Source organism: Vulpes vulpes, chromosome 5, assembly GCF_048418805.1.
Source record: "Vulpes vulpes isolate BD-2025 chromosome 5, VulVul3, whole genome shotgun sequence".
NCBI lineage: Eukaryota > Metazoa > Chordata > Mammalia > Carnivora > Canidae > Vulpes > Vulpes vulpes.
In genome coordinates this window covers 41395423-41416627 of record NC_132784.1, presented here as the reverse complement: position 1 = coordinate 41416627, position 21205 = coordinate 41395423, and the positions used below count along the sequence as shown (strand labels likewise).

Here is a 21205-nt window from a genome sequence, read left to right as displayed (position 1 = left end):
GCATTCTTAAAAAATGTTTGGTCTGTTTCTTTAATACAGTGTTTCTGGGATGAGTCTCCAATGGAAGATGCAGCACAGGGTCCAGGGTACAGTAACAGTGCTGTATGATGACAGGCGGCAGCTACACTTGTGAGCAAAGCATGATGTACAGACTTGTGCAATCACTATGTTGCACACCTGAAACTAACTGTAATACTGTGTGTCAATTATACTTCAATGAAAAAAAAAATGTTTCTTTACTAATAGAGACAAAGGGGAGGGCTTGACACTGGAGTACAGCAGGGATGGGTAGAAGGCAGAGGCCCCAGCATGTGGCAGACAGCCACTGCCTGGAGACCCGTGAGTCCAAGGCCCTTGTACACCAGATCTTTAGCTGCCTGAGCTCCTGCAGTGTGTCTGCTACCCAACCGAAAACAAACAAATCAACTCTTGGAATTGGGGAGCATGCAATCAGTAAAGGAAGGGACATTCGGGTGCACAGAGGCTTTGGGGTCACAGCTGGCCCAGTTTACAGAGACGACAGTAATGAAACGTTGGGAACATTCGAATATGGTGCCGTAAAGAGCTTCCTGGGAGCTGAGAGTCCAGGGAAAAAACAATAATCTAGTTGTTAAGAAATCTTAGAAATTACTTCTCATCAAAAAAATGGCCTCAAGTTTTCAATCTTCCAAGTACACTACTTTGGAACCAAGTTCATGGATTAGTCTGCTGGTTCATTTCTGGACATACCGCCCTTCTTCCCCCTGACTCTGTCCTATCCCACAGCATCCATCTTTCTGACTTGAGACCTAGAGGAGATTCACTTGGAGGAGGAGTGCACAAGCCCCCTTTTCAGACTCTGGGAGTCACCTGGAAGTCATAATTTAGGTTTAGGAGTCACCAAGCCTGGACCGCAGGGTGTCCAAGAGGTCTTGCTGACTCGATGTCCTGCTGTAGGGTGCTCGTGTCATAGCTTCTGATATTTAGGTGACCACGGGGTGTAAGTCTGTTATTGTCATATAAAAACATGTAATTGCTTCTACCATATTCAAAATGCCTAACAGCTCAAAAGTTCTTTTGGGTGTAATCCGACCTGTTCCACAGCTAGCCTGAGGAAAAGCCCAAGAGAGAATCCAAACTCCTAATCCCAAATCCTGGACTCTTATTTTCACTCTTCCCTGGTTTACCGAGGAACTCTCTAAATTTACAGAAACTACTTTTTAAATGTACTTGAAAAGCTTCTCTTCTTGCTTGTAAAAAGCAGCAGCTGGTAAATATGAAAGATTCATTGAAATGCTTTGCTGCAAGCTCAAGACTTCCTTTTAGGTAGTTAAAAAAATTTGATTAACTAGAAAGCTACCTATTCCTCTAAATGATGCATGAAGGAGAGTAAGATATCATCTACCACTGGTTGGGTGTATGTGAAGCATGAATCTAGCCCCAATCCTTACGATGGGATTTCTCCTTCCTTTGATTTTCTTGGCTACATCTGCTAAAACCCACCATGGAGAGACCCCATCTAGTGCAAACCTACGGGTGCCCGTTAATGCTGTAGATCTGAACAAAAGCAGCTGTCAGCAGAAGGTCCAGGGAAGGCAGGCATCGTTGATGTCTAAAGAGACAGAGGGACATTTCTGCTCTTTGGTTGACTGGTTTAATTACGAAGCCAGCGGGAATGTTAGTTGACTCTACTATCAAAAACCAGAAGTATGTTGACTACCGACCATTAAGTTGGACATCTACCTGATGTGAGTGGTGCTACTGCCACTTGCCCCCGGCCCCTCTGCTACCAGCGAAGGAGGAGGACACAGATGCAAACAACCGAAGGTGTGCTCACCTGAAGGGGTCTCACACCCTCCCATCTTTGAAAGGCTACGCTCCCATCATTAACATAAGTTCATCTTAATAAACATTCACAAAACACCTAACATGCCCATGCTGTTTTGCTGGGGAGAGGTCATGAGAGTTGTAAACTGGTCAAGTGCCTTCAATTTGGTGCAGGCACCTGCCACTAAGGGCTATGGTAGCAAAGCAGGTGGTGTGCTCAGGCCACACCTAATCCTCACAGCAGCAGTAGGAGGTGGGCATTAATATGATGCCCATTTCACAGACAGGGAACCTAGAGCCCAGACAGGGGTGTGACCTCTTCAAGGTTCCTATCTGATCAGACTGGTTCCAGAGTCCAGGCTCTCAACTAGTACTCCGTCCTGCATCTTAGTAAGTGGCAGGGAAACACAGCGATGCACCAGCCCTAGGTTTCTAGCTGGGACCCTGGTTCAATACAGTGTGGGTCTGTACTAAGACTCTGATGATGGCACTTTGACGAGACATGGTGGGGTCCTACTGAAATGTCCATTTGGGGCATTCTCTGTGACAGTATCTCCTGTTGGGCCTCTGCTATCCTCAAACAGAGCAGTAACTGAAAACCCGGGGCACTTGAGGTCAAGCTCAGCAGCTTCATTTGGACATTGACAGGATTTCTCACTCAAATGCACACACAGTTGTTAAAACAGCCGAAGATGAAGCAAGCTCACCCGTAAGGCAAACCGAAGGTTTTCTCTGGTTTGCATCAAGTGTGATTGTAATAAAAAGCCAGGTTGTAAAAAAAAAAAAAAAAATAGGGATCGAGTATGGAACAGCCCACGGTCACAAGAAATTGGCTTAAACCAACATTTCACAACATGGAACATGTTGGTAACCATCCCACTGTTGCCAGAACTATAGAAACTTCAGGCAATGTAAAGTATTTAGCTTAATGGCAACATAACAACGTACCAATTTCAAAATACGTCTTCGGTGCCACAGAAGATCTCTAGTAGGGGGTCAGAGAGCCTACTAGTGGCCTTTATACCAACACGAGAAGCAGGAACATCTCGAGGACATTTGGGTTACGGACAGTGTGTGAGGCCACCACAACTTCCTGACGTTACATCAGTGTCATGAAAATACATTAATCAAACCAATTTTTATAATTTGTATTACGTAATTGTTTCCATCAAGCATCATGTTAACTAGAAGAGCCTACAAAAACCAGTTTCAGCTCATCCAGTGAATACTGGCATTTCTGGTGCTTCGGGGGTAACTGCTGTCAGTTTCAGCCTTACTTAGTGTCGCACTCTCTCGGAGGCCGAAGATACGCAGGTTAGTGACACAGATGTAAGTGTTCCCTTCTCACAAGCCACCAAATTACTTTCCAACGTAATGACGAGGCAAAACGGAGGCCCTGAAATGTGTCAGATAAGGCGAAGCAAAAACTTCCATTCCATTACTGGAAGCTTGCTAAGAGATGATTAACTGTATCGAAGGTTGCCCTTCCCCCCTTCAAAATAACTATTCCCTTTTAAATAAGAAGCAAAGGGACAAGCATGTGCCATTGCCATGGAGAAGTATCGTGCCACCACGGTGAGTCACTGGAGTCTGAAGCTCCGGTGAAACCCCAGGACGGCCCTCAGGCTTCTCCCCGGCTTCCCTGGGTGAGCGCTGGCAGCTCCGGCCAGCACCCAAGTGGGTGCCAGGCTCCGCTGCCCTCACAAAAATAAATGAGACTTGATTTCTCAAAGAACACATCCATCTAAGAAACAAAGGAGATTTTTATCTTTAGGTTGGAACTGTCCTCGAAGGATGTGATGTGAGGAGTAGCACAGAGGTTGTGGGGAGAACAGGGCTAGGACTCTGTGTGTCACATCAAAGCAGAAGGGGAGCAGAGACCACGTGGGGGAGAAAAGCATCAGAAGCAAGTAAGGGATGTGCGCTGGTATGGCTGGGCAGTGATTTTTTTTCTTTTAAAGATTTATTGACGAGAGAGAGAGAAAGAGAGAGAGAGAAAGAGAATTAGGAGGGGTAGAGGGAGAGAAAAATCTCAAGCAGACTCCCTGCTGAGCATAGAGCCTGATGTGGGGCTCGATCTCATGACCCTGAGATCACGACCTGAGCTGAAGCCAAGAGTCAGATCCTTAACCAAATGCGCCACCCAGGTGCCCTAGGGCAGTGATTTTTAAACATGAGTTCCAATTCCACTGGCAACTCATGAGAAGCATTTTTCACAAACGCCAGGGCCTCACATGAATGCAGTGATTCAAGAAAACTTTCTGTCATATACATGTGAGAACATGTATTAAGTTATGATCTAAATTTCTTTTTGCGTCACGATCAAAAGTTTAAAAGCCTCTCAACTACATTAAGTGGAAACCATCCAGTACTACCGATCGATCACCTGGGGTTTTATCCTAGAAACCATTAAGTAGTGACTTTCAAGAAGATTATATTTAGAATTTCTCAAGACAAATGGAAGAGACATACAGAGGAGTCAGAACATAAGCTGCGGAAAAAGAATTTAGGAGTAGAGATACAGTAGGACTGGGTTTTTGTCTATTACAAGCTAAGGTACACATCACAGCTCTAACACTGAGCCAGAAAAAAACCCCTTTGCTTTCCCACGAAATGATGAAATGTGACTTCCCCGTCTGCTGCTTCCTTCAGAGCACGTGGCCTGCGCCCCAGCACCGGGACGGAGCTGATGGGGGAAACGGGTTCTATTTTTAGGGTGACTTGGGAAGTATGCACTCTGAATGATCTGAATAATGAATGGCTTGAGAACCTTTTACAGAAGCTTTTAGGCAAAATGTTATAAATACCCCAACCCTACAGCTTAGGATCTGGAGAGTCACTGGAATGTAAATTCACGCTGCGCTGCAGGTGCCATCTCGTTCCCCACTAGAGCACGAGGCCGGCTTTGCCATCGCACGCACGAGGCCGGCAGCACTGTCTTGCTTCCCCTTGTCCCACGTGTTGGCCTCGGCCACGCAGACAGAACGGCTGGCCTCCCCGGCACCATGCACTGCAAAATCTAATGTCCCCCACCTGGTGCCTCTGGCTTTCGAGGTCAATTGCTCCAAATATGTCGCCAAACTTACCTTCATCAAATACTCCAGGACCAGTCTACCACAGATGAAAAGATGCAACAATGAAGTGCTGTCTGAATGCACACGCTCTTGCCAAAATTCACTCGACTGGCACCAGAATGTCCAACCAAACACAACTCAAACTTTTCCGTAAAACACATAAGACTTTCACGTTGCCAGCCCCACCGCCATTTAGTTTTTTGAGTTGAGGGACGAGACCTCCTGTTCGCTAGAACAGAGCAAGGTGTGTCCTGGAGACGCTGGCTCTTATTTACGACAACAAACAAGACTTCCATGTCAACAAGATGTCAGGGCAAACCCACAGGACCTTTAGAGGCTCCTGTAAAAGCACACTGGGAAGACATGCAAAGCTTAATCATGCTGGAGGAATGTGTGATCGTGATGATGAGCCATTTTAAAGGACACTTTGCTCAAAATTCAGAGTGCAAAACAGAAGGGGGTAAATAGAGCAAAGAACCACTGTGCTGGCAAAGCCTGACGTGGCCCCGCAAGAGCAGACTGGCTTCAACCCAGGAGCAGAGCTTGCCCAGTTCAAACAGCTGTGGGAAGGCACCCGTGTGCAGGCTCCAAGGGTCTCCCAGCTGCTGCAGGTACCCGGTCATCACAGGAGCGGATGAGACGTGCTCAATGTCCCCTCTTTCCTCAGTGGGCGGAGGTGGCTCAAGAACAATCCGTCCGCTTCCTGCTCCAAACATAAGCATACTCCAGGGCACGGGTCAAAGGAGGGCCACAGAAATCACAGCTTATTGCAGGAGGTGCACTTGATCTGAATTTAGGGTCCAATCAACTCTACAGGTAGAAAGACTGGGAAAGAACTGTGGGTGCTGGACACACAAAATGGGACATCTCTAACGGGTCAGAGACAAGGTCCCCCTGGGAGAGAAACGAACCAAACCTGTACAACAGAAAGATAATGTGAGCTGCATAGAGAACTTGAAATATTCGGGGGCACCCGGGGGGCTTAGTGGTTGAGCGTCTGTCTTCAGCTCAGGTCGCGATCCCAGGGTCCTGGGATCGAGTCCCACATCGGGTTCCCTGTGGTGAGCCTGCTTCTCCCTCTGCCTGTGTGTCTGCCTCTGTGTCTCTCATGAATAAATAAAATGTTAAAAAAAAAAAAAAAAAAGAGAGAAAGAACTCTAGCAGTCGCAGGTAAAAGTAAAAAAAAAAAAAAATCAGTTAACATTAATTCTAATGATGCAGTGTAGTTGTCCCAGTACAACTAAAATGTCATAATAATGTGTGACAGACATAAAGGTCATTACTGAAGTGTCTTATACTCATTCATTTCACGAAGCCCTGGAGATGGGTGTGCACGCGTGGCCTGCAGCACCCCTCGATCTGGACCACGCACGTCTCCAAGGGGCCCATGTACCTGGAGCTCTGGGATGCGGGCACCCCATGGCCCAGCCACCACCACGTGCTTGGGGCACACAGAACCAGGACCACGGGACCTCCCGGCGGGGAGGGACCCAGTCTGCCTGGGGCTAAGGGGTCGGGATCTGAAGCAGGGCGACAAGCAGGGCCAGGCCGAGGATCTGGACCACGCCCCGGGCTCGTTTGGGAGCATCCTGCTCCCGGACGTGCCTTCGTCGCTGTGTGACGAGGGGACAGGCGAAATCCCGGATGCCGAGTCCCCACCACAGTGCCCATCGGGGCCACTCGCGAGCCGGTGTTACTGTGGACGAAGCAGCAACACTGACAGCGCTGTCGCTGACTTGATAGTGACACAGAGCAAATGCACAAGGAGGAGCAGCAAAGGGCTGAGGAAGGGAGGTGGTGCGGCCAGGCCGCCGTGCCATCCAAGCACTGGGCTGCCTGCAGAGTGCCACACTGTGGGTCACCCTGAGGTTCAGCTCCTCTACGTTCCTGTTTGCAAAGAGGTCTTCCCTTTAGTCAGTCCAGACAAGCTTAGTGACAAAGACCTAGGAGAACACACTATGGCCTCATTCGTCTCTTTGGGGGAATGAAGAGGCCATGGCCCATCACCCCCCGACCCCACAGGGTCTGGGACACAGCCTGGCATCACATTTATCCGCTACACCTGCTGCAAAGCTGCCCAGCCATATGAATGACACTGATGGTTTCTTAAAATGCTGTGTTTCTGGTTTTATCCTACAACTTTTTTTTTTTTAAGATTATTTATTCATGAGAGACACAGAGAGAGAGGCAGAGACATAGGCAGAGGGGAGAAGCAGGTCCCCTGCAGGGAGCCTGATATGGGACTCGATCCCAGGTCTCCAGGATCACACCCTGGGCTGAAAGCAGGAACTTAACCACTGAGCCACCTGGGGATCCCTGTTTTAATTTCTCAAGATTGCAGAATAATTCTCTCAAGATAAGTATCTTATTTCTTCTCTGGAGAAGTTTTAAAATCAAAATTTGGGGCAAGTAATTTAAATAATAGATAATATGCATAAAAGAAAAAAAGTGAGAATACTTTTGGATTCTCTCTGAACTTAGCTATCAAAGAACAGACCTGAGTAACCTAAAGAAATTCACGACATCTGCCTTTAGCAAGCAGAGCAGGGTCAAGGAATGATTGGGATATTGGGGAAAATGAAACCTAAGTAACCAGAAGTACAACGTTTGATTTCATTAGCATGGATCCTGCTGAAAGCTCTTCCTCATAGATCTCCGTGCCTGGCCAGCCAAGGGTTTGGACGTGTGGAATACTGTACTCAGGCAACAGGAGACTACATATAACTCAGTGTGGTCTCATTCTTGGAATTTTGGTGGGTGAGGACTGTGACCTAGAGCTCTACAGTTTACACAAGGACACTGACGGACTTTCCATAAAGGTTCCATGAAAACAGCCTTGGAGTGAGCTTTGGCATCCCAGGTAGATCCTGGTTAGTCTCTTTTCAGCACTGGCCATACTCTGTCCGCATTCACATCTCTGGCCAGCAGACCCCATCAAAGTTTTGCTGAGGGAAGAGCTCCAGCCACAATTTGGTAAAGAACTTCAAAACTGCAAATAATAAGCTGTGTAGCTCACCTCTCATGTGCCGGAAACTGTTGTTTGCAGGTTTAGAAACTTGCCCAAGGTTAAGTGAGCTGGCTTGTAAGTAGTAGCCAGAATGTGAACCCAGATAGTCTGGCTCCAGAGTCCATGCTCCTACCACCACATTGTAGGGCCTGTAACTTCATACACCGGGTCTTAGGGAAAACCCTGAACTGGTTTCCCCTCCTTCCCTTCAGAAAATACTAGTTTTGCTATGCTGGGTCTCTAACTCCACATCTCCTCAGGGTTACATCTTACATCTGCCAGAGTCAGTTCTTGCAACCTGCAAATTTCTAAGGAACATAATCTGGGCTTTGTCATGTGCATATTCTTGCTATCTTCTTCTGTCATTTGTACTGTAATAAAACATGAAATAAGTATAAGTTTGAAAGGGAAATGACATGGAGCTGAATGATTTTTATTCTTACTAACCACCCCCTTACCCTCACCCCCCATATCTTTCAAAGTGGAGCTCTTTAAACTGGAGTATGCACACCTCCGGGGATATACAAAGACTTTCTGGGAACTTGGGCATGGGTGGTTTTCAAGAAATGATTTTCTCCATTCTTCCATATGTTCTCTTCCCTAAACCCGATCTGAGAACAGTGTCTGTCTTGCTGTTTTTCCTTTCCCACCTGCTCTTACCTAAATCACAACCCTCCTCCACTCCAGCTTTCCAAAGAAAGGTGTACGTCTCACCCATTCTGAAGCTCGCCAGTGTGCATTTAGCTGGGTATAAAAAGCACAGAATGAAGGGGAGGCTTTAAAAAATGCACAGCCTCAGAGGGAGCAGAGTGGAGAGAACATGAGAGAGACATTTTTTAAAGAAAGATTTATTTACTCATGAGAGACAGAGAGAAAGGCAGAGACACAGGCAGAGGGAGAAGCAGGTTCCCCACAGGGAGCCCAATGTGGGACTTGATCCTGGATCCCAGGATCATGCCCTGAGCCGAAGGCAGACACTCAACCACTGAGCCACCCAAGCATCCAGAGAGACATATTACTGCACCACTGCCTGGGGCATAGGCTCATGGAATGGCAATGTCTTGCATATCTACCATTCATCCACCCAATTTTCCTATTTGATTTTTAAAATGAAGTCAGATTTTTATTGACAGGAAATAAGCTTTATATAGCTGACTGTTTTAAACAATAAGGAATAATTTTGTTAATTTTAAGGCAGACATTTCCCATAAAATGAGCCATGTCTACAATTATAAAATGACAAACTCCAAATTTTTCTAATTATCCATACACAAGAAACTACGTTTTCTGAAACTACTAAAATAATAACTTATGGAGCTACTGATAAATTACAGGTGTCAATAAAAGTATGAGAAAAATAATTTTTTAAATGTGTGACACACGGTTCTTCCAAATTCTTCACAGGGTTCACTAAGCAAAAATGTCCGGAGACCAGAGTTTAAAGTATACAATCTATCATAGCGTCAAGCCACTAACTAGGCTGTCATTAAAAAGTTTTGCTCAAAACTTATTAAGTATTTTAAGTTTCCTCTTCTGGGGTACAGGATTTTCAGATAGCAATTAAAGTAAAAACGAAAACAAAAATTGAAAGCAAGAAACACCTCCTTTCTATAAACAATGCTGGTAAGAAATAGAGTGGAGAGGAAAACTTCCAAGGTGGGGAGTCTGCTTAAGATGCTCCCTCTGCCTCATGCACTACCTTAAAAAAAAAAAAAAAAAAGGAAACAAACAAAAAACCCTCTCCAGCTTATTCTTATCTTGGCCAGGGTTGACAACTACAGAGTCAACCTCTCAGTCGTTGTTCACAAGAGAAACTGTTGATTACTTGCAAATTTCTACCTGTGAAACTTGGCTGAATTATGCTCATCAGCAATTGGACATTAAGCTGCAATCTCTAAAAGCATAAAATAGTTTCCCCTGCCTGTCCTCCCCGTCTCCCCTCATTTGTGCTTCTACTGGCCTCCCAAAGGAGAACTAGCTGGATCCATTTACGCATGTTGGTGAAAGAACTGCCTGGTTGGGCCTAGGATGTGGCTGAGATGGGAGAGGGGGATGCATTTTGGCTGCCCCTGTTTGGAACCCTAGCCCTCTGGTCTGATACTGCTGAGATATTAATAGGAATGAAACTCACAGGTGCCCAAAGCAGAGGGATTTCACTGGTCGTGGCCAAGGATTCCCTGCCTGCTGCTCTACTTCTGGGGCTAAAAAGATAAATCCTACTTCAAAACCGAATCAGAGAAAGGGATTCTCAGGAGGGACCTCCAAAGTGCAAACATCTGAGACTAGAATCTCTATCCATCCCTCTCAAGCAGTTGCTCACCCTGTCTGGTTCTGACCATCCCTGATGGAGCGGGGTGCTCACTACTGAGACCGGTAGAAAGGGCACAGGCTTTGGATGCATATATGCCTACTATTAAAATGCCAGATCTATCTAGAAGTAGCTGAATAACCAAAGGCAAATTTCTTAATCATCACCAAAGGCCAATCTTCTCATTTGTAAAATGAGGATGAAAATAAGTTCATCTTGCATAGTGACTGGATATTAAGTGGGACAATTAGATTTAATAAGTATTATTCCTAACCCAAGGGTTCTCAGTCTCAGCACCACTGGCATTTGGGGGCTAAATAATTCCTTGTTGGGAGGCTATTTTATGTTTTTTAGAGTTTTTAGTTTACCTACCACAAGTAGTAGCAATCCCTGTCCCCCAGCCCTGATAACCAAGTGATATCTCCAAACATTGTCATCAAATGTATCTGGGGGTGTCTGGGTGAGGGGGTAGTGGACGGATCCAGTTGAGAAGCGCTCTCCAAGTCTCCTACCTTCCCCTATGCTCTGTAAGGTGTTCATGCCACCTTTGGGCAATTCTGTGAAGAAAGTTCTAGTAATCTGCTGGTGATTTTTTTTTTTTTTATAACTCCCACTCCCCCAGGGAGCTTCACTAACTAGAACTTTCTATAACAAGAAAGTGGCAGAGAGTTGAACCAGAGTGTGACTCCAACACTTTTATATAATATTGTTTGTTTCTATAATATTTGTTTCTATAATACTGCATAATTTCTTAGGGGCTAATCACTCCACATGGGGAATGGAACAGCTCAATCCCTTATCTGAAGAAAGTTATGTTCTTCTCCTTCAGCTGGTTTCCCTTCCACCTTCCAGAGTATTTTTTTTTTCTTAAAGAGAGGTCTGCAAGCCAAGCTACATGCACCAGACTATTTCCTAATTAATGGGAAGAGCAGAGAGTGTGACAGTTCATTCACTGTGTGGCTGCCAGGAAAATCCTGAGAAGCTGAGACTTGGGCTGAGCGCCCCGCCTGCCTGAGCTGTTTAAAAACAACAGCAAAAGCTATGCAGTTATCACTCAGGAAGGAACTGAAGCTCTGAGCCAAAAACCTTCCCAGAACAAGTAGCTGTATAGGGCCATAACTGGGAGTGCACAGGGGGCTGGTGCTGAAGCCGGGAGGCCCAGGAATGAGAGAGAATGAGAGAGAGAGAGAGAGAGAACGTACATCAGATAAAACTCACAGGGGAAGGACGCCTGGGTGGCTCCGTCAGTTAAGCACCTGCCAGGTCAAGATCTCTGGGTCCTGGGATTGAACCCGTGTCAGGCTCCCTGCTCCTTTCTCTAACCTCTGCTTTCCCCAACCCCCAACTTGTGCGCTCTCTCTTCCTCTCACATAAATAAAACATTAAAAAAAAAATCACAGGAGAAAAATCTCCCTTCGATGCCACACCAGGTCTTGAACAATCAAACCACTGAAGGCAGAACTAGCATAGTAGGTACCAGAGTTTCAGTCTTTACTGATGCCTCAAAACAAAGGTAAACCTAGGAGTGGAAGTTGTGACTTTTTCTAAGAATACAGGGACTACCATCCATTGGTCGCTTGTGAGGCCCAGCAGAAGTAGGAAGTAACCAGTCTGGCCTCGAGAGCAGGGCTTCCCGATGCTGATGGTGGTGTCAACTTAAATTCTGAGCCGCGTGCCTCCGCGGGGCTGCCCTGGTCCTGGCCTTGAAACCCAATGGTGGGGACACTGTCTGCCCTGCATCAAGAACTCGATGAAGAGGGCGGTAAGGTCCGTGAGAAGAACATAGTCTAGAAGTTCGTCTTCTCAATTCCAGGTGTGGCTCTGAAGCACCAGCGAAGGGAACCCCCAGAGATCTGGGGGTCAGACTGCTGGGTGTCTCCCTGGTTCAGGGACTAACTTCAGGGCTGGAGGACTTCGGGCACTAGGCCTTTCCTGGACCAGGGGAAAATGGGGCTGTGACCACCTGTACCTCTTATTCCATAAGCAGTCAGACACCTCAAAAAGTGTATGTGGAAATCTTGGGCAAGGTATCACTGAATGTTATGACGCTTCTATTATTAGTGAATATTTTTATTTTTAAAAATATTTACTTATTAAAGAGACAGAGACAGCGACACAGTGAAGAGAGAACATGAGCGGGAAGAGAGGGAGAAGTAGGCTCCCCTCTGAGCAGGGAGCCCGACGTGGGGCTGGATCCCAGGACCCTGAGATCGTGACCTGAGCCAAAGGCAGATGCTTCACCAACTCAGCTACCCAGGTGCCCCATTAATGAATATTTTATTTATTTATTTATTTATTTATTTTTTAATTTTTATTTATTTATGATAGTCACAGAGAGAGAGAGAGAGAGAGGCAGAGACACAGGCAGAGGGAGAAGCAGGCTCCATGCACCGGGAGCCTGATGTGGGATTCGATCCCGGGTCTCCAGGATCGCGCCCTGGGCCAAAGGCAAGCGCCAAACCACTGCGCCACCCAGGGATCACCTTAATGAATATTTTAAACTGAGGGTTGAGAAGTAGGAGAAGTGAAGTCCCTGCCAATCCTGGCCAACTGGAAAGCAAACAGCTATTTTCAGAAAACTCGGTGGCTCCATCAGTCAAGAAAAAAACCTTTACTTGTATTGCCAAGAGTTTAGCACATATGGTTTGAGAAACCGTGTTCTATCCTGTGAGGGCAAAACAGACGAAAGAGCTTTAGAAACAGAATTGACTATTTTAAAAAAAATCATCCCTTAAAAAAATAAATACATGAAAATGAAATGTAATGTTAAGGACAAGATGAAGACCAAAGAAGGACCAAAGCTTGGCATGTCCAAGCTCAGACATGCCTCTGCCTTTGTTTTTCAAAAAGTTCATCTGTGGGGCACCTGGTGGCTCAATCAGTCAACTGCCCAACCTCTGGTTCCAGCTCAGGTCATGATCTCCTGGTTGTGAGATCGAGCCCCGGGTGAGGTTCCGCCACTCAGCATGGAATCTATTTCAGTTTTCTCTTTCTCAACCTCTCTCTCTCTCTCCTCCTCCTCCTTCTCTCCACCTCCCTCCCCACTTGTGCATGCTTACTCTCTCTAAAACAAATGAATAAAGAATCTTTAAAATAAAAAGTTGATCTGTTGTGAGGCTCTTCAACTTATAAAGAAGTTACACCCAAGAGTCCATTTACACGTATATGTTGGATGGTTGGAATGTTAACCCTACAATCCTGTAGAAAACTGTAACACAGGCAGTCATCCCAAGGCAGACGGTAGCAAGCCAACAAAGCCTGTGATGTAACTTGGCATGAAGCGGCACTAATCCAGGGACATCAGTCTCGCTCACCCACCACACCGAGCTCCTTAGCTAATTCCCCCCGCCGCCCCCCGGGACTGGGTCCATGAGAAGACATGACGAGTCCCCACTGACATCATCACACATGCCACCTCTGCCCCAAGTGCACAATGGCAGGCTCTGGAGGTCACTGCAGGGACGGTAGGGCCTGGGGGCCACGGCTGGCAGTAGAGGTGGGTCTCCTCCAGAGCTGGGTTTGGGGACAGGGCACAATCTGTGGGCATTCTGAATGTTAACAAGAATTCATTCAACTCCATGACACTTCCATGGTTTAACACAAGAGTCATGATTTTCCTGTAAAAGTATGTTCTCATTCATTTGGGGAATATGAATAATAGTGAAAGGGAATATAAAGGAAGGGAAAAGAAATGTTGGGAAATATCAGGAAGGGAGACAGAACATAAAGACTCCTAACTCGGGGAAACGAACTAGGGGTGATGGAAGGGGAGGAGGGCAGGTGTTGGAGGGGAACGGGTGACGGGCACTGAGGTGGACACTTGACGGGATGAGCACTGGGTGTTTTTCTGTATGTTGGTAAATTGAACACCAATAAAAATTAATTAAAAAAAAAAAAAGAAACTTGGTCTTTGATATTGTTGGAAATATATTCTAATTCTTTTATTTTTAATATATAAGTGTTCAATATAGCTATTAAATATACCTGGATTTAATTTTAAAAATCAATAAAAAAGGAGCCTCCAAACTTGTAATATCAAAAAAAAAAAAAAAAAAAAAAAAACCTTTAAGTCAAACTATGGTTTCATGGTACTCATCATGTTTTTACCTTGTGATTTCCATTCATCAGCCTGAAAAGCACAGGCTGCCCCCCCCAACCTGCAGGGACCCCGAGAGAACTATTCCGGGGTGCTGACCTGGAACATACCTACCACTGCTGTGAGCACCTCAAAGGGGTGTGTGTGTGTGTGTGACAATGTATATAATCCAACACACTATCACTAGAACTGTGAAAACAGTACGAATAAACCTAGCACAAGACATTGAGTAAAGGAGATTCCTGACAAGTAGATTGTCATCCTACAGAGAACTTCCCCGAAGGAACACCAGAGTCACAAACTAGAGACTGTCCTTAGGAGCTGGTGCACGTGTTCACGGCCCTAAACCGAACAAAGGTGTATACAAAAAAGATACATGAAAATAGAACTACACTGCCACACAATTCCTTCCCATTGATCAAAACCCACTCATCTGAGCCTCGGTTTCCTCATCTGTAAAGTGGGGATAACAACAAGGAGAAGTGGTTGTGAGGCTAGCAGTTCTGTGGGGAGAGGACAGGAGCTTTATCAGAAGCATCACATGGAAGGCAGGATTCAACCGAAATACATTTCTCAAAGGTACAAAGTGCAGTAAAATCTTCTACATAAACTGGAGGTGGTCAACCTCCCTAAATGTCTGCATGACACGATTCATTTTCAGCCATAAATCAACAACAATTAGCATACACTCACACCCTACCCAGCACATTCTAAGTGCTTCACACGACTCATCTCCCTTAATCCTTCTATAATCCAGGTTACAGACGAGCAAACAAGAGCAAAGAAAGCCTCAGCAATTTGCCCAAAGTCAGACAGGTAGTCAGTGGCACAGCCAAGGTCTGAACCCCTACACAACATGTACGGACAATGTGAAAGTCACACAGGCTTGGCTGCCCATATTCAAAGTAAAACCCTCAATTCTTTCCTCTCTTCATTTTTTTGCTGGATAAAAATCTTACCTAGACACTAACATATCTTCACCTGTCCCTTCAGTAACTAGTACGTAGGACATGTGGCAGCAGATCATAAGTGAACCAACTGCATTTTGAGAATTACAAATCTGAGCCTCACTTTGGAAACCATCTTGAAGAAGACAGTGAAGAGTTAACCATGTGATTCTTAGAATCTTATCAACAGCAGAGTTTTTTCAAAACTCTCCACTTTGCTAATCCTGATGTATCTTTATAAGGGGCCAGTGCAGGGGGAGGCGACTGTGCTTATCTACTGATTTATGAAATACAACCTAATTACATCTGCTTCAGGACCTAGCTGTAAAGCTGCCAATGGGTGGTTAAATGGGGGTCTACCCACCCACAGAAAATAATTTAGAGCATTTCAAAGCCACAGTGATGGGAGACTAGCTTCGGAGTTAAATTTTCAAAAAGAAACCAAAATTCATTGAACTTATACAAAGGTATGGAAAAATGTTTTTGATTCATTAGTACATATTCCATTTTTCTTTTTACGCACTGATCAGTAAATGTGTACATCTCTCTCTCTCGTCTCTCTCTGTGTCTAACTAGCCAAGAAATCTATCACAGTTATTTGTTTCAGTGAAACTCGATCTCTGCCCCTCTCCCTGCAAAGGGGTCTTTAGACCCAAGACGGCATTTGGTGTAAGCACTTGGATAATACTTTCCCTAATCGCGTCTCCTGTGTGAGTGGCTTAGTGTGGAGGGAATCTTCTTTCTCTTTGCAATTCAAGTGAGAAATTTAATAAGAGTTTTAGTAAGAATCAACTCCAGAACACCTATTGGTCAAACTAGATCAAACTGTGTTCAACAACATGCTTTCTCCAACCCTCTCACATAGAGATGTGTGTACGTGTGTGCACGCACACATCCACACATCATAGTTGAGAAGCAAAAGCATATGCAAACATTCAAGTGATCTGATTAAAGGTTAAGTATTTAGAAGGCAACTGTCATCATTAAATGTAGGAGGTATGTAATTCTCAGCTATGGTACAAATCATTATTAGCTACGATTCACAACTTAACCATTTATTTATTTAATTTTGAGTTTTACTGGAAGAAACATGCTATGCTGCAATTCAAGAAGTCTTGGAGATGAAAATTATGGGGACACATTGTCATAGAAAATGTAACTTAGAAGCTTGGTTTATATCCAAGATGAAATGGTATCCCAAGAAATGTTGAATTTGTCATCATGTGCTTGTCGGGTGGGACCAGACAGGACAGTATTTGATTACTTGGGGTAATGTGGTCAGCAGAGCCAGTAAACTGATTTTTTTTCTTTTTTTTAAAGACAAAAGGGGAGAGAGAAGGGAAAAAAAAAACTTTAGGGCAGTGGTCTAAACACCTTACATGCATTAGCTCATTTTAATCATCCCAAAAAGTCCCAGGCAGGTACCATTATTAGCTCTATTTTAAGAATGAGCAAATTATAGTTTAGAAAAGTTAGGTAGCCTGCTCCAGTCACCCATAAGCAGGGCCACATCCAGGTAGCAACAGACCCAGCATTCAAACTCAGGCTTAGCTCATCTTCCCAAGCTGTCACTGCACATTTAGTTAAGATGACCAGGGTCCCAGAGATAAACCGAACATCAAGCATCCATGAATTCTTACCAATGTCATGCCATTTGCAACACAGAGGAATTTGGGTGCCCTTTAAATACATTCAGAAAAAAAAATCACTTTTTCTTTTTATTGGGTTATTTCCGTAGTTTTCACTAAGATAGTAACGTTCATGCAGGTGAATTGAGCCAGAATAAATTCAAATGACCCCAAATGATGTAACAGGGCATTGTAATAGATGAATTCTACTATAAATTTAAGATTCCTTGATTTTATTCTTATTCTCCATCACGGATTCACAGAGGTGATTCTACTGTTGCTTGTTAGAGAATGAATTATCCACCTTCAAGAATCTGAACCGCTTTTACTGGATACAGAGAAGCCAAAGAATAGACAATGCACCATGGAATGCAACAGGAAAGAAGAATACACACAGGAAGGTCTGCTTGCAAGAGGCAGCTCCTGGGAAAAGACCCAGAGGCAGGAAAAACAATGGGATGGGAAATGGTCAAGGTGTGGGCTGGAGCCGATTGTCTCGATTATCTCAATTTTCCCGGGGTCAGATGTTCCGGCGCATAGGACAGGTTCGTGCCAAGCGTGCAGGCTTGGGGACTCAAACAATCGCTGTCGGTGCCACGTTCTGGTTCTGAGGATCCGACGTGACCTTGTTTGTAGGACTCATTTTACATGTACAGGTCTTCTCTTTCAGCAAAATCACAACCTTGGGGCAGGCCTCGTTTTGTGTGTCTTCGTATCTTAGCAACAGCACCAACACATAGTATGTTCTCAATAATCACTCAGTTTAATTGCAGAGTAAAATGACCCCTGGAGGATAGAATCTGAACTCTTTGGCTCTGTGAGCCATCCCAGTTGTCAAAAATGGGGTGTAGCAAGCTGGAAAAAAAAATGGCCTGCAACATATCAGGTCCTAATCCCTGGAACCTGCATATATCACCTTATATGGGAAAAGGTTTTTACAGATGTGACTAAATTAAGGATGTTGGGGTGGGGAGATTACCCTAGATTATCAAGGTAGGCCTGAAATGGAATCACAAGTGTCCTTACAAGAGAAATGCTGAGGGACATCTGACACAGCAGAGGGGGTGGCAACATGACCAGAGCGACGCAGCCACAAGGTGGGGAATGCTGGCAGTGGGGAAAGCCAGAGGAGGCAGGCGGCGGGTTCTCACACAGAGCCTCCAGGGGGAGCGCAGGCCAGCTGACATCCCCCCTTCAGCCCAGTGATTCTGATTCTGAACTTCTGGCCTCGAGAATGTGGACAGAGTAACCTCCTGCATTAAGTCAGGTTTGCAGTAAATGGTTAAGGCAGCCACAGAAAATGCAAACGTGGACAAAGGCCAATCCAAAGACATGTTTAGGAGGAAAAGAGCTGAAGGCCTAGGAGACCCCTTGCCCTTAGATCAACTGACCACAATCCTCCTGCTGTGAATCCAGCCTGCAGAATCCTATTCTTAAAGAATTTCCCAAGGGACGCCTGGGTGGCTCAGCAGTTGAGCATCTGCCTTTGGCTCAGGGCATGACCCCGGGTCCGGGGATTGAGTCCCACATCAGGCTCCCTGCAAGGAGGAGCCTGCTTCTCTCTCTGCCTGTGTCTCTGTCTCTCTCTCTCTCTAAAGAATAAATAAATAAATCTTAAAAAAAAAAAAGAATTTCCCGACTAACAATGTTGTGAGGTTACATACAAACTTTTATTCTGGGCACACTCCCCACCGCCGGGCCCAAATAATAACGCTATTCACGTGCCAAACCCAGATCCTGCAAGAGAGGTCGGCCCCAACATCATTTGACCACGGACTCATTAACAGGGCTGAGATGTGAACCAATAATTTTCCCGTCCTGCGCAATGCTTTTCACCTGTGGTCGTAGACCAGGAAACACAAAGATGACACAAACAAAGATGAAATACCTTTTTTCCACTGCTAACCCTTTCAAAAGTCTGTTTAAAACAATGGTGCCCCCCTACGAGCACACACACCTACAGGATGAAGAGAATCTCAATATTATGTGCCAGTAATTTCCTTTCTCAACCTCCAAAATTCTCCCCCATTTTTATTTGCCTGCCCCAAGAGCCCAGGAACAGCCATCTGGTTGTACATCTACTTCCACAGAAGTCTGTTACAACTGTCCTTCTTTGCCATGTTACTACGTAAGCATGAAGCTAACGCTGTCACCTGTCATGCTTCCGTGCTCCCTTCATCGTTGTTTCTGAGGCCAAATAACTACTTGAGATTGGAGTATTGAGGGATTTAAATTTTATTTGAACCATGGTTTATTTTTAAAATAAAGTTCCACTGGAAATTCGAAGACCTGAGGGCTTTGTTGTGTTGCTGTTTTAGTAACACTTAACAATGGTGATCATTAGTTAGAAACGGAAGACAAAATATACAGTGAAATCACTCAATTGCTTTCATCTGGGATCTTAAAAATTGGGAAAAGAAATTACCTGGTCCAATAATTTAATCAAATATGACAATGAGGATGTCTAGGAAAAACAAATACAGCACAGAAATCACATGCTGGCAGCTGCTGGTTTTTGATACAGCAACTATTTCCTTCATTTCAAAACTGCTTGTATTTTTATTTAGCCAATTTCCAAGAAATCTGTATGAACAGCTGCTTGGTTGAAAAATAAGATACTGAATTTGAAGCCAATCAGTCAAAGTGCTTCCCCTCAGGCCCAGATGCAATTTATTCTAAAAAAAGGGAATCCCAAAATTATTCCAAGTACAACCAAATTCAGTAGTCTTAATAAGACATCCCACCATGGATTATGAAAGCCTTCTCATTATCTTCGTTACTTAAATTGAGAAAATATTACCAGAAGGTGACAGGAAAGGGGATCCTTTATTTTGAGAAAAAGCAGCAAGCAGAAAGTGTGCCACACATTTCCATAATATTGACTCATTATCAGATTTCCCCTGTGCTAACAAGGTTATAAGTATAAGGTTATAAAGGTCAGTATAAAATGGGCATTCTGGGGTGCCAGGCCGGTTCAGTCGGTGGAGGATGCAGGTTATGAGCCTCATCTTGGAATTTTGAGTTCAAGCCCCACACTGGGTGTGGAGAGAACTTAAATAAAACCTTTAAAAGAAATGGGCATTCACATCACTAAAGACAAACGGTATATGAAAAATTTCCTAGGGGCCCTGGGTGGCTCTGTTGCTTAAGTGTCCGGCTCTTGATTTCAGCTCAGGTCATGATCTCAGGATTGTGAGACTGAGTCCTCACTGCCAGCTCTGTGCTCAGTGGGGAGTATGCTTCTCTCCTCCTCCTTCCTCTCCCTCCCCCCTCCCCGCCCCTCGCCCCTGTGCACATGCTGTCTCTAAAATAAATAAATCTTTAAAAAAAAAGAAAAATTTCCTAGTATCAAAATTCCCTTTACTTGGAGTAAGCAGGAGATCTAAAATAAACAAATCCTAAGAACCCATTATTACACACCAGAGAATATGTGAGTCAAAAGCAATAAGATGTTTTGTAAAGACTAGGTTATGTTAATTAAAACCTTAAATAAATAAGAGCATAAATAAAAAGAAGTTTATTATTATATGATCATAGCACATGGCTGATGTATTCTTAAGAAGAGCTTTAATGCACACAACCTGGGTTATTAAAATTACTGTGCTTTTTAATGACATGATAATTACTCCATGTGTAAGAGTTGACATCTTCTTGCTATTTCAAAGGGGGATTCATTACTATTTTAGAGGTAATTTGTTCTTTAAATTAAAACCCAGCTAGATTGGTGCATTAACTACACTGGCACTGATTTTGCCAAGAACAGAACAAGCTAGTTCTCATCTTAGCTTCATAAATAATTTTATTAAGAAACATGATCCAACAGTTAATGAAGAATCCAAGGATGCAATGATCACACAACCAAAAAACAAATCTGAGCATCAGGTAATCACCAATCAATTCTGCTGGTCAAGTACAAATTTTCCTATCTCCTTTGACCAGTTCCTCTGAATCCCTCCTCTCACATTCCTGGACATCACCCAGCTGGATAGGATAAACCCAGCAAAATTATTCGAGAGAAAAATATTACTTTAGGTATATCCTATCCCAAAGATAGGCTAGTCTATTTTTGGCTGCTATAAGCTAAACTCATAGAAGGGAGTAAAAAAACTTCATAGGTGTCAATTCATGTGTTTTAAGATGAATAATTCTATGGATTAAAACTATCTCACTTTCCAGACTGAATTCTGTTTTAGAGACATTCATTTTCTAAGTACACAGTATGTAATCTAAGCATCCAAAGAATGTTAAAAATTAAGGAGCTAACATTCCCTACACTTATTCATACTAGAGAGTCATATGTAATGAATTCATTCAATACTTAAACAAGCATTTAGTCACA

General features: G+C 44.3%; 1 protein-coding gene across 16 annotated transcripts in view; it reads right to left on the bottom strand.

The window, feature by feature from the left end:
• NEDD4L (NEDD4 like E3 ubiquitin protein ligase) overlaps positions 1 to 21205 on the bottom strand; it is a 342878-nt gene that overhangs the window by 83388 nt on the left and 238285 nt on the right. The window lies entirely within an intron of this gene.